At 46.7% G+C, this 14,495-nt stretch overlaps 1 protein-coding gene across 6 annotated transcripts in view; it reads right to left on the minus strand.

Annotated features, from left to right (window-relative positions):
• The window catches only part of LOC139952051 (harmonin-like), a 109,637-nt gene that overhangs the window by 66,112 nt on the left and 29,030 nt on the right, over nt 1-14,495 (minus strand). Inside the window, exons 1-2 of one of the 6 annotated variants that reach the window (XM_071950979.1) lie at nt 2,008-2,167; nt 690-1,554 (exon numbers count right to left, since the gene is read on the minus strand). The exons of 3 other annotated variants lie outside the window; for them this stretch is intronic. The gene's annotated coding sequence lies outside the window, so the exon portion shown is untranslated. Of the gene's footprint in view, nt 1-689; nt 1,595-2,007; nt 2,168-13,219; nt 13,568-14,495 lie in introns of those variants that run through there. 2 more of the 6 variants (XM_071950980.1, XM_071950982.1) reach the window with 2 other exon arrangements.

Raw genomic sequence — 14,495 nt, forward strand, 5'->3', positions numbered from 1 at the left:
ATATTTTTTATCTCAAGCACGGTTGTGTGAACAATTTTTTTAACTCAAATTCCCTTTTTTATGAAACAGACGGTTTTGTTTGCAAAAGATGTCGTAAAGCACCTGGCTTTTCTTTGCTTACAATAAAGTTGTAAAATTTATTTTAATTTTGTTCTCGGTCGATAATAATCAGATAACTGTCAAGCTAGCACTGAAGTCTCATGTTGCGTTGCCTGCTGTGTTTGTGTTTTATTCTAAACCTTTTAGTTTTTACAATGAAAAAAAAAGGGTATGGTCATAGTTTGGGTTTTGTAAACATAATGTTAGCTCGGTGCCTAGTAGGCCTTCATGTTTATGAAAGCAACTTAAATCATTGCAATAAAGAACAATGATAAACTAGACATGATTGCATTTATACACAAATGCAACGCTGTTTCGTTAATAAAATTTCCAAAATCAAGTTACTCAACTTAATTTGAAATACTTTTTGTATTCCAAGCAGATGACCTATCTAGCCTATTTATATTATTTTTTTTTTAGATTATACCAAGTTCAGTTAGCAATTCATGACTTAAAGGTACAAAAATTTATGTGATCGTGATGTCAACTCATTCCACAATTTACAAGAACTTGCCAATATCTAATAACCTACTAAGTTTCAACATAATCGCATCATTACCTTGGGAGTTATTTGACTTCAAAAAGTGTACCTTTAAGGCTGCGTCTCGTGACCCCCCATGACATCATTGCTCTGAAACTGTTATGCCTGCCTGACAGTTAATGTGTGTGTAAACTTTGAAGTGATTAAACAGAACTCCACCACACACTTGCACTGATGGCAACGTCCATTTTAAAGATGTGTACTGACGGAGCTCCACTTTCACACACATCCATAGGACCGAAGGGGAAAGGGCTGATGAGGGCCCCGGCCAACATGAAGCCAAACTCAGCTACTGTACATCGAGTGAGGTTCAATAGTCTGGACATCAACGAAAGCAGCAAACAATCTGGAGATTCATTGGACTTCCATTTAGACAGTTAGAGGATTTTTCTTCAGCTTTCGACACTATTGACCACAACACTCTCACACAGCGCTTCAAGAGTTGCTATGGCATTGACAGCACTGCACTAGATTGGCTAGTGTCATATCTTGAGAATCGTGAATCAATTGTTGTCAATGGTGTTCTCTCCCAGGCCTATCCCCGTCCTCGTGGTGTACCTCAGGGGTTGGTTATGGGACCTCTTGAATTCATACTTTATACCGGTCCTCTGAGTAAGGTCATCAGTGCTCATCGCGACATTCAATACGTTTTGTATGCTGACGACACACAACTCTACGTCATTCTTAACCCAAAGGAGCATCACAAAGCTATCAATTCCTTGCAAAACTGTATCAGTGATCTACAATATTGGGATATGACCAACAAGCTCAAGTTCACCTCTACTAAGACAGAGCTCATACACATCACCTTACAGTTCCGGAAATCAGACAATCTACCGGTAATGAGCATTGGTGGTGATGCTGTCACCGTCTCTGAGTAAGCTCGTGACCTCGGGGTCATTCTTGACAGCCACCTACAGTTGGATAAACACATACATGTACACATTATTGTTTGCCGTGCAGCATCTTTTGGTATTTATAAGATCGGGAAACTCCGCAACTACCTTGACGTCAAATCAACAGAGCGCCTAGTCCATGCTCTCACCACATCCCTTCTTGACTATTGCAATAGTTTATTGTATGCCTTGCCAGCTAATCACATCGCCCCATTTCAACGTGCACAAAACACATGGTCATGAGAGTAAAGTGTTATGATCGTATAGCACCGGTTCTTCGTTCTCTACATTGGCTACCTATTCTCAAGCGGATTCAGTTCAAAATTCTTCTCCTTGTTTACAAAGCAATACATGGCTTTGCTCCCACATACATCGACAGTCTCATCTCACAAAAGTTGCCTTCTTCATCCATGAGCCTTCGATCAACATCCAACATTAATCTTCAACTTTCCAATGGTCCACGCTAAATACCTGCTATGGTCATAGAGCATTCTCAGAAGCTGCACAAACTTGCTGGAACAAGCTCCCTCTTCACATCCGTCACTCATCCTCAGTCAGCTCATCCAAGTCTTAGTTGAAAACACATCTTTTCAAACAATGCCAAAGCGCTTTAAAACGCCTGTGGAAAGAGCTAATACAAATGTTATTTATTTATTTATATTTTATTTGTTTTACTAGGATTGATTGTTAGTCCATGCCTTCCATACAGATGTCTCAACTCTCCTTAGAAGCTCATGTGCCTGTTGGATTTCCTCAGACAGCAGAGGATGGTATTAGCAATACTATTAATAATTTAGATAATCCACACACTGTTATTTGTGGAGACTGGAACTTGGTTTTAACAGGACAATATTGATTGTATTAACTACGTGAATATCAATAACCAGTTAGCTAAGAAAAGAGTTCTCAGTCTTTGTGGTGAGTAGTGCTGGGCGAATAGTGAAGTTTTGGTAATCGGTTACCGCTGGCCAACTATCCGAAATTAACCAGATATTCAAATAGTTTTTTTTGCCGCTAGAGGGCGCTAGTAAAAAAAATTTAAAAAAAAAAATTTAAAAAAAAGACCTTGTGGGCGGATTGATATTGGTTTTAGACAGTGTCACTTGGTTCATTCATAAAAATAACCATATCTAATTTAAAGATGATGATTTGCTATTTCTTTTCATCGTGATTGACTCTACCTGAAGGAAAACTTTCGTAATCTTTGAACAAATTACGTCAGAAATTTCATTGTTTTAACTCTTCACGGAGGTGAGCATATTAAATACTTAAATTATGCTGTTTTATGCTGTCTTAATAGAAGTTTCTTAAGGATTCAGACAAAACATTCCTATCAGTTGTCACCAGACGTCCGCGGATATTCGGATATTAAAGAATATCCGATTACTTGATTGTAGTTACAGGACTATCTGGTTTATAAATAGGTATTCGCGCCCATTGCGGATATCCGTTTAAGAAAAAAAAGGCATTCGCGGTTACGGATAGGAAAACCTATTCGTTATTAACCGGATATTCAAATTATTCGCCCAGGCCTAGTGGTGAGCATGATAATAATAATAACATACAAATGCTTCCTACAGTCAGTCCAGTCATGTCAACACAACAATTTAACATATTTTACAAATTTATTTATCAAATTAATTTTTCTCTCAAATGACAATTTTAAAATTGTGTACCAATGTCACAAGCTGGCCTCCTTATTTAAAGAACAACCCACGTACCAAAGAATTAAGAACTGCTTACAAACATGTAACAAAAGACTTCTAAGAAATTAACCAACTACATGTACGAGGGTGCAATAAAACACCTGAAGGGACAATATAAACAGGCAAGGGCAAACCTGGAATTAACTAACTTGAATAATAACACAATGGATTTTCTACCCCTACCACACCATAAAATCTAAAAATCTGCATGAGATGAAGAGAGAGCAAATTCAAGCAGGGGGCATCCCTAAAACACTGAAGTAATTTTCTTCACTTACTTGCATTACTTCACCACGGAAATAATCCCAATCATTAACCACAAAAAACAACTTCCCGCGCTTAGAATAATTAATTTGACCCCCCATTCCATCGACATGTCCTTTGCCGTGGGATGTTGAAAAGTAATTCCACCTCATTCACATTATGCTTGCCTACCAGGCCATGGAGCGTGGCAGGAATATATTTGTTTTTAAACTGCGTGCTGTGCCCATCTGACCATTGTTTACAGTGTATTGGGCTTGGAAACACGCGTTACATTGGTAACATGCCTTACAGTTTTCGGAGGCTCATTGTGAAGCGGTGGTTAAGAATTCATCTAAGTTTTTACTGTTTTTACATGAGCCCTTATTAGTAGGAGGAAAATTAAAAGTTGCAGCATTTGAAACCAGGTTGTTTAGTAATTATATTTAAAAGGGTGTGTTTTGGTAACACGCGTTACGCTCTCTGAGAGTACCTCAAACCAAGTGTTGACACAAGTGTACATTGAGTTGTATTGAAATTTTACATATTTTTTCTGAAAGAATACTGCCCATACTTGCTCTCATTTATACTTTGTTAGAGAAAATTGATACTGACTATAAAAATAGGCCAAATTGATAAAACCATAAAAAACATTACTTTTTTCCAACCAAAGTGCACTATTGGAAAAGTAATTTTTTTCACAGTTAACAATATCCGAACAAAAAAAAAACATTCCCCTGACACTTGGACATGTTTGGAATGATATAAAGATAAAAATTCAATTCTGGGAGCAATTTCATTTTTCTAAGAAAATTCCACCTTTTCATGGAATCGCCCTTAAATAAAAATGTTTTCCATTACTCGAACGTCTCAACATGGCAATTTATTAAACAGACGGGTAGGACATTGTTTTAAACCTTTTGTTAATGAGGTTACAAAACTGCAATTTAATAAACAGACAGAGTCTGACAACTTTCTTTCCCGAAACATTGGCAACTTTTCCCTAAACAACGGCAATTTTCCCCCAAAACTTGAATGTTACACAACGGCAATTTATTAAACAGACGAGTCGGACATTCTTAATATTTATAATACATTTTTTTCCCAATACTCGAATGTTACAAAACGGCAATTTATTAAACAGACGGAGTTTGGACAATCTTAACATTTAAATAAAAATGTTTTCTATTACTCGAACCTCTCAGAACGGCAATTTATTAAACAGACGGGTCGGACATTCTTAACATTTAAATATAAATGTTTTCCAGTACTCGAACATCTCAAAACTGCAATTCATTAAACAGACGGTTGGCTTATCTTTGCATTTAAACATTTTCCCCCAAATCTCGAATGTTACACAACGGCAATTGATTAAACAGACGGGTCGGACATTGTTAATATTTACCGGTAAGCAATTTGTTTTTCCAGTACTCGAATGATACAAATTCCCAATACTCAAACGTCTCAAAATGGCAGGGGATCACGTTCAGGGGATGCTACTTTTTGTTTCAGATATCAATATTAACCACACAAAGGGAAAATGGATAAATTTTGAAATGAGGGGATCACCTGGCTGCCGCTTCCCAGGTTGTATCGTAATTTGGGTGTGATCCCTGGCTACACGGCAGTTAACGGTTGCATTGCTTCTGACTGGCACCCCCGAACAAAGATCTTGACAAAATAGGGACACTGCCAACATAGGGCTAGATAGCTCAGTTGGTAGAGCCCCGGCACGTTTATTCGGAGGTCGTTGGTTCAAATCCCACTCTAGTCAATTCTTTGTTTAACCCCTAAAATCAGTTTAAATAGTTGTTACTTTCTTAGAGGTTATCAATATAAACCACGAAGAGGTTGTTACAGCTCTTAATCTGTTGTAGTGTGGTCACCCATCCAGAATACATTAATCAGATAGCAGCCTGGCAGCGAATACATTAATCAGATAGCAGCCTGGCAGCGAATACATTAATCAGATAGCAGCCTGGCAGCGCAAGGAGCATGTGTTCTCCCTTCTCAAGTTTTGATTTTCTTCAGAATGTAATTTTGCCTGTTTTATGTATCTACTGCTTTATGGACTCGGTAAGCATAAACTTCCATTATACAATTGTTCCACGCTGTGACGGGATCAATGGCGTTTTGTACACCCGAGTGCCTGGGGTGCCATTTGCCACCGAGGGTGTACAAAATTCCCCCCCCACAGTAGTGTGGATGGGGTCTACGAACGAATACTTACCGGTAGAGTCGAATTACTAATTTGCATTTCCCTATGCCGCGAGGCAGAATGCTAAGACTTTTAGACACAATAGCGCCCTCCACCGTCCTACCCATAACGCCCCGCGACATGCCCGTCACGGAGTCGTCCTCTTTTCGATGAGCCCTACTAAATGTAAGCACCCAAGGACCGAGTATGTGGGGAAGGAGGGAGGGATACTCTACCGGTTCGTAGACCCCATCCACATTACTGTGGGGGGGGAGTCTACTTCACTCTACTTACCGGTAGAGTCGAATTACTAATTTGCATAGACTCGCACCGAGGAAAAGGCGGTGGGTATACGCGGTGCTACTGCATGTCTTAAGTGGGGGGGGGGGGCGTAGGACCCCGGCGCGCTCAAAATTCAGAGAACGCTTCGCGGCCGCTAGGCCCGATAGTGGTCCATGCCCAAAACGTACAGGGGGTATCGTCCCACATTATAAGTATTGTTAGCACTGTATTACCGTAGAAAAACTCACCTAAACACGTGACTGCCGAGGTGGAGCTTGTCCTGGCTTTGCAGCTCGGCTGGCCGCCTGTAAAACCGCTCTACCCGCTCTCCCATCCACCTGTAGAATGTCCTTCAGGTAGCAGTCAGAGAACGTGGACGGGCTCTTCCAGGAGGCCGCCCTTGTAATATCACTCATGGAGACCCCTTTAAAGAAAGCCCATGAGGCCGACACTCCCCGTACTTCGTGGGCATGAACTGGACCATCGGACGCTGGCCATCCGCCCGGCACCGAGCGGATGGCTGTGACTATCCAACGCGCGATTGTATCGCGGGACGCTGGTCGGAATGGTGGAACCGTGGACACGAACAGCTGTTCGTGGCCGGTTCGGATTGACTTTGTGCGATCGATGTACCACTTTAGGGCCCGTACCGGGCACCAAAGCTTGTCCCCCGCGACCGCCGAAAAGGTTTTAAGGTCGGGAACAAAAATATCCGGGGGTTCGAAAGCACTGGATTGATTTTTGGCTAAAAACCCCGCCGCAGGGACCAGGCGGACACCTCCGGGTTCCCACCGGATGTGCCCCGCCGCCACCGTAAGGGAGTGCAGCTCGCTACGTCGGCGAGACGTAGCGACCGCTAACAAAAAGGCCACTTTGACCGTTAGATGTAATAGCGTGGCCCCACTCAGTGGCTCGAAAGGGGGTTTTGCTAGTGCTGACAGCACGCTAAAGAGGTCCCAGGATGGGACCAGTTTGCGCACCGGGGGACGGGTGACAAACATCCCTAGTCAGCTGTCCAATCGCCTGGTTATCTGAGACTGTCGAGCCGTCGGTGAATCCTCCGTGGACTGCAGCAATGGCCGAACGGTAATTTTTCACCGTGGTCGTTGCCAGCCCGCTATCAAAAAGATATAGGAGGAAATCCCCGACTTCCTCTACAGAATTATCGGCGGGATGAATAGCTCGCCGCCTACACCATTTAAAGAAATGGCGTAGTCGGCAGTCATAAACTCTTCGGGTTGAGGCCCTTCGGGACTGGGCGGCAACTTCCGCAGCCCGTCTCGAAAGGCCCGCTGCTCTGAGGGATCTTGTGACAGCACCCAGCACGTCAGGTGCAGGTCCCTCGGAGTCGGATGCACTACTCTGGACCCGGGCTGGTATATGAGGTCCGGGCGCTGTGGGAGAACTACCGGCCTGTGTACCAGGAGCCTGACCAGCCGTGGGAACCAGGGCTGTCGGGGCCAAAAAGGGGCGATCAGGAGAACTTTGCAGTGATCCTGCTCGATCTTTGTCAGCACCCGTGAAATGAGGGAGATGGGCGGGTAGGCGTATGCCAACAGCCCCTCCCATCGCATAGTCAGAGCGTCGATCCGCCATGCCCCGGGGTCGGGGCCCCTGGCGCAGTAGATCGGCAGTTGATTGTTCGTCCGAGAGGCGAACAGATCCACATGAGGTCGGTCGATAAGCAGGAAGAGCGACTGGGCCACACAGGGGCGGAGGGACCATTCTGTCGGGACGATCCAGCCCCGGGAAAGAGCGTCGGCCGTGACATTCTCCTTCCCCGAGATGTACACCGCCGACAGGGCGATCCCCTGCTGTATGCACCAGTGGATCAGGTCCCACGCTAGTGCACACAGCCGGGCCGACCGGGTGCCCCCCTGGTGATTGATATACGCTACCACTGTAGCGTTGTCGGAGCGCACCAGGACGGCCTGCCCCACTAGCTGTGCCCGGAAATGCTGGAGGGCATTCCGGACCGCCAGCATTTCCAGGACATTGATGTGGGTCGAGTGGTGTTCCGGGCCCCACACCCCCGCTATCTGGCGGGGGTCGAGGGTCACCCCCCCAGCCGTACAGAGACGCGTCGGTGACGACGGTCGCTGATGGTCGGGGCGGGCGGAACACCCGACCACGTGTAAGGTTGGCGTCCTCCACCCACCATTGAAGGTGGGGGGTCAGCCACGGCGTGGTAGGCACCGGGAGGTTGACCGAATGACGGCTGGGCCGAAAGTAGGAGAGGAGATGGAGCTGGATAGGTCTCATCCTCTACCATGCTGGCCATAAGACCGAGTAACTTGAGCCAGGCTACCGCTGGCGCCACCGTAGCCCCCAGGAAAAGGGCCACGCACTGCTGTAAGTTCTGTACCCGTTCCGCCGAAGGGCGGGCTAGCCCCCTCTGAAGGTCGAGAGCCGCACCGAGAAAGGTGGGCACCTGAGAAGGGATCGGGTGCGATTTCTCGGAGTTGATGAGGAACCCCAGGCTGGACGTGAGGCGCCAAGTAAGTGTAAGCGCCGCGTCCGTTGCCTCCCGTGATCGGCCCACAATCAGCCAATCGTCGAGGTATTGAAAAATCAGCAGTCCTCGTCTCCGAAGTGCTGCCCCGATCGCCCGTACCACTCGGGTGAAAACCCGAGGGGAGGTCGACAGCCCAAAGGGGAGCACCCCAAATTCGTATAGCGTTCCGTTGTAGAGGAAGCGCAGGAATTTACGGTGTTCAGCCCTGATGGGGACATGGAGGTAAGCGTCCCGAAGGTCCAAGCTCGCCCCCCATGCGGGCGTTTCGATTGATTCGAGGATTGCCCGCAGCGTTTCCATGCGGAAGCGCTTTGGGCGGATAAATCGGTTTAGGGGCTTTAAATTCAGGATCGGCCGCCAAGCGTCCGCCTCCTTCTTGGGAACTAAGAAGAAAGTGGACATGAACCCCGTCCGTGTCCCCTGGTCGGGGACAACGCGTATTGCCCGCTTGAGGAGAAGGGAACTGATCTCCCCTTCGAGGGCACGGCGCTTGAGAGGGTCGGACGGGGTGGGCGTTGGCCGAACCAGCATGTCCAACGGGGGGGTCCTCGTGAACTCGAGTGCGTAGCCGTACTCGATCGTCTCGAGGACCCATCTGTCGGACGTGATCTGAGCCCAGGACCCCAAAAATTCCTGAAGGCGGCCTCCCACGGGTCCGTCGGCGGGAGGTCGCCTGGAGACCGGGAGGTCACTTCCGCCACGCCCCGGGATACCGGGGGGCGGACGCACGAAAACCACGGCCCGGCTGGGCCCGCTGTTGGCCTTGGGCCGGCGTGCGTGCGTTCGGTGGTCCTTGGTTCCCACGAAAACCGCCACGGGCGGGTCTCTGTGGGCGCCTACGTGGAATCACAAAGGAGGCTTGTTTGCCTTTCCTTGCCGCCGGTACAGAGGTCCGCGGCTTCCTTAAGTTGATTTTATCCGTGGCCTTGAGGCGTCTGGCTTCGGCCTCCATGGACTCCTGGAATTTCCCTGCAAATAGGTCTCGTCCCGTTAGGGGGAGCGCATCAAGTCGTTTGCGAGCCCCGACGGACGGGAGGAACAGAGCGTCTAGGACGTTTGCCCTACGTGCAGATGTTGCTAGGGTGGAAACCCTCGTAAACTGATCTAGGACCGTGCGCAGGCCATTATCCAGGCAGTGGAGGGCCGCCACCATCATGTCCGCTGGGATTGCCGAGTCCTCGTCGCCGGCAAGCGTGAGGTACTCGGACAGAAGGAGCAAAAAAGACGATGTTCGCATGCCAAAGCGTGATGCTGAGTCTATCTTCCTGGCTGCTTCTTCCAACTTCCCCCGCGCCTTGTCGGCGAAGGGAAGTTTAGAAGAGGTTGCCCCCCTGTCTGCGGTCAGCTTGTCTGCCGCCGAGTCCGGCAGGACTGGGGTCGAGAAATATTTATCGAAATCCCCGGGGGGAAATCGGTAATATAAATCCGCCCGCTTGGGGTAGGCTGTCCAAGAGGATGCCGACATAATGCCTTCGATGCGGTCAGCGCATACCCGGTCTAGCGGCATCGCCGGGAAAACAATCCCACTCCTCGGAGCGGGGCCAGTCCTTCTCTTAAAAGACCGTCGTTCCTCGGGGGCGTCCCCCGCTTCCTCGGCGGGGAGACCTAACACCCGGGCCATGTCCCTTTGGACAAGGCGCAATTCAGTTTCGGCAATCGAAAGCCGTTGAACTGCCGTGGTCAACTCGTCCTCTTCCGGGGACGAGTCGCCGGACCCGGGGGGGTCGGATACACTCACCGGGGCGTTTGACCTTCGACTGGGTCGACCCACGCACACTGACCGAAGAGGGGGAGCGGGAAGCAACCCCTCTTTGATCGGTGGGTAATCCGGCCGACGCAGCCGACAGAGGCTGCGTGGGCCGGCTGGAGGACTGCAAGCCGGGCGACGGAGTGTCGCCGGTGCAGCCCCCCGAGAGCTCCGACTGTCCCGGGGAAATGGACGTAACCCCAGTAGCGACAGCCGAAGCCCTCCCCAGTTTCTTAACACTACTCATTATTTATCAACGAAATCAAACTATAGTTTATTTCACAACTCACTACAACAACAACAACTACAACTCTACAATTATCAAGTCTTTTTAAGCACTCTTAGCGAGGAAAGGTTTAGTTATAACGGTTGAACTGTGAAACAGATTTAAAACACAACCTCACCCACTCGCGGCTAAGAGAAAAGAGGACGACTCCGTGACGGGCATGTCGCGGGGCGTTATGGGTAGGACGGTGGAGGGCGCTATTGTGTGTAAAAGTCTTAGCATTCTGCCTCGCGGCATAGGGAATATGCAAATTAGTAATTCGACTCTACCGGTAAGTAGAGTGAAGTAGACCCATGGAACCAGTCACAGCGTGCAACAATTGTTTTGTTATACCTTGGTAACACTGTTATTCCTCTTCTCGAAGTTCTGTTGTCATCTTCAAACATACAAACATGATAAAGACGGAGCTAATGCATAGTTTAATCATGGTTTAAAAAGCAGACTAACAGTTCAATCAAGAAAAAATTCTTCACCTGTTCTCCCGAATCCCCGTGTGTTTCATACAGCGCTGGAAATCGACCAACGGTGGGAACGATCGAGGTGATGTAATGTTACCTGGAGCGCTGTGCATTACGCGTAGCGCACATCTTTAGCCATGATACATTTGTTGCATGGCACGTGATTGGTTCTCGACCGATCAAACTTCACAATTTGTACAGAGGTATAACAATTACTATTGTATAAATCGTTTATCATTTGTCAGTTGTAATATTTCTGTGTTTCTTTGTAAGTTCATTTCCTAAGTATGTTGTTTAAAGATTCTGTCTAGGACGTTACTTTTCTTAAACCTTGAACTGCATTTTTAAAGACCATGTGGGCAATTCCACGTCATGGACATTACGTTTGGAGACATTTTTAGAACTTTGTTGGTCAGTTAAACACACCAAGTGGCTTTGATTTATAGTTTTGTGTTTGACACTAGTATCTTGTGTCCTAGTAAGTCAAATGATACTATGTATTTGGAAAAGTTCGAATTAATTAAGGAGTCAGAGCATTGCTAACGAGCGTCATGGACATTACGAAAAATGGAAGTGGGTTTTGGGTACAACACACGTAATTCAAAAACTCTGTGAAGTTCAAAATTTTTAGAATACCTTTTTATTTTCTTAACAGGGAAGTAGTTAGGATGAAAAGTGATAATATTTTGTTAAAAACCTGTCAACTTTCTTGTCACACGTCTTAATAGAGCGTCATGGACATTACATTTTGGGTTATTTTTGGCGTCATGGACAATAATACGTCAAACTTGTAAAATGATGCATCATGCTTTTACCCTGAATTTGTAAACCCATGTGCTGCCTTGCTGCTAGTATGTGTTTTAAACTATATTGAATGTCCCTGTCTTAATGTTTAACCTCTTCCAAACATTTTTAAGAATCCAAACTCCCCCAGAGTCTCACTTAAACCCCGCCCCTCGGTAAGTCCCCTTTTTGCACTTTTCGTCCACATCTAACCAGGCTGGCTTTTGCCTTGGAGTAGTAACCTTTCTTTTCTAATTATCTTTCACATAATTCCCTTTTATGTGTTTCTCACAAGGTGATTGTTCATCTTGAGTAATATGCTGAACATCTTGCGTCAACATTTTATGACGACAGTAAATGGAAATTAAACATCAAAGGTTTCTGTAATTTTCAAAGTTGATCTGGATACTGCTATGTTCAAGACTGGGTGAACAATTCCCAGAAGGTCAGTTAAAATGAGTTGGGATGACTTCTTGGGAGGAACAGGCCAAACGTAACTGCTTCCTTGGTTTTCCAAGTACGAGACAGTCAATGAGGTCATCCTCTACATGTTCAAACTAGATTGACATGCAAAACAAGAACGGAGAACAACAAATGAGGGAAAGATTGGCTGCATGGGGCTTTTGTCACAATCATGTTTCCAGATTTTGTCTTGTTTTCTCTCTATAACTTTTCTGCCTCTCTACTCAAGTCTTAGCCAATCTGAAATTATGTAACAATAAAAAACTACTTTATGTGTCAGGCATGCAACTGCCCGTTGAAAAAAAAAAGAGGAAAATTTTCAAAGGCACTAATGCAAGTGCGGAGCGAGGCAGCCGAAACGTAACGGGACATGATACCCACAATGGTACCCTAGAAAATGTTGAGGTTTATTATGCTCTTAGGTGCATTTTTAGCATGTACTAGGCTTATTTTACATGATTGTAGCTGTACACTGTTAATGCCAGGCATATGTTAGGCTAAACAAAAAACGTCATTCCAGGGGCTCACCCGGGTCAGCCCCAGTGCCCTGCTTGTGGAACGGGTAACTTGAGGCTGACGTCACCATGAGAGTGCAAGTGTGATTGTTCGATTAGCTCTTGTCAGGGGCGGCTCACCCGAATGAGCACCGCAAGGTCGACACTGGGAAGCTAATCGAACACACCCAATGTTTACACACATACGCCGCATTCCCTTTCACCGTGACACAAGTACTTTTGGGGGTTTTTTTAAATGTGAAAAAAAAAAAAAAAAAACGCGGAATTCCGCGGAAACGCAGAAGAGTTGCATGCCTGATGTATCCAAGCTATCCGTAGATGTGTACAAATCTGCATTACGCCTAGGCCTTGAGAAGTCTTCTTTGATGATAAAGTGTGTTTAAATGTCCTACATTCATTTAAACATGTCTCACCAACAGTTCACATATATTTCAGTATGTACAATGTCACTTGAATGTTTTTAGGAAAGAACAGTTCCATGAGAAAACTCACCTGAAAATCTCGGATTCGGGCTGTCAGTTTGTAGAATCTGTGCACTATGTTGCCACTGAACGCGCTACCTAAACATCCAGCTTGAAAAAAAAATCTGATGAGGTCTATGACATGTGTTCTCTTTGGCGGTTGAAACTTGCATTAAGAAAAGTGTTATTTTGTCATTTCAACTTGGTTTCAGTTGGTTCCACCGATGTTTATCCTGGGGGTGGGGTTGTCTGGCGGGCCCTATGCAGCAAAACTTTTGTCTGGCGATTGATACTGGTACTAAGAATAGTAAATTATTTGCACCGCTGTGTTCGTCCTGGGCTCCGGTCTCTACATGGATTGAGGACTGGGTAGAAAAGGTTCTAAACGTAGAAACCAGAACCGGGAGCGAAAAGGGGTAGGGTGGGTTGGGTAAAAAAAAATCCCCAAAACCCAAAACCCAAATACAAAAAAGGGGGTCCGCCGGACAGTCCCACCGCTATTGACGCCCTCACCTTAGCCCAGCCAGAATCGCGACTGACAAAGAGTCAGTCGCCCTCAACGCCCACAGCGGTGCAAATAGTAAATTATTTGCACCGCTGTGTTCGTCCTGGGCTCCGGTCTCTACATGGATTGAGGACTGGGTAGAAAAGGTTCCTCACCCGCACCCAGGATTGCATGCCACTACCCCCCACTTTCCCCAATCTCTCATCCAACTCTCACATTGTCGCTGCCTGCCCTGCTGGAGATTTAAAAGCCTTCGCAGCCTTGAAGCCGGAGTTCAGGGCCTATAGAACTCCCCAGCCTGGTCTGCTGGCGATAGCCGCTCCTTTCCTTCATCCTCAATGGCCTTCCTTATTAAAAAAACCGTGGTGCGGCGCCAGGTTACTCTATCCATCTATCCAAGTGTGGTGTCTGTACGCTCACTGTGTCACCCATCCGCAGTGATCCATCACTTCCTGGTCCGTGGCTCCCTGCAACCCCAGAGTGGCTGCTACTCCCGCCCTTCCACCGTAGGGTCTTAAGACGCGGTCACCCAGATCTGACGAAGCTGAGAAGTATAGTTTGAGGCGATTCGTGGGGCCGTTTCCTGTGAACGGCTTGTTAGTCAACGATGTCACTCGCTTGTTAGTGAAAGATGTCACTCACACCCACAGCCAAAAGGTCCACTTTTTCCAAAATTTCCGCAACCCAAGGCATGAACCTGTGTTCGACCCTTTGAGTCTCGATCCGCTAAAAACTTAGCCACACCCTCTGGGGTCGCTGAATCAAGCCCTCGCCGTCAGTGAAATAGCCTGAGCTATGATTG

The sequence above is a fragment of the Asterias amurensis genome, chromosome 20, assembly GCF_032118995.1.
Source record: "Asterias amurensis chromosome 20, ASM3211899v1".
Classification (NCBI taxonomy): Eukaryota; Metazoa; Echinodermata; class Asteroidea; order Forcipulatida; family Asteriidae; genus Asterias; species Asterias amurensis.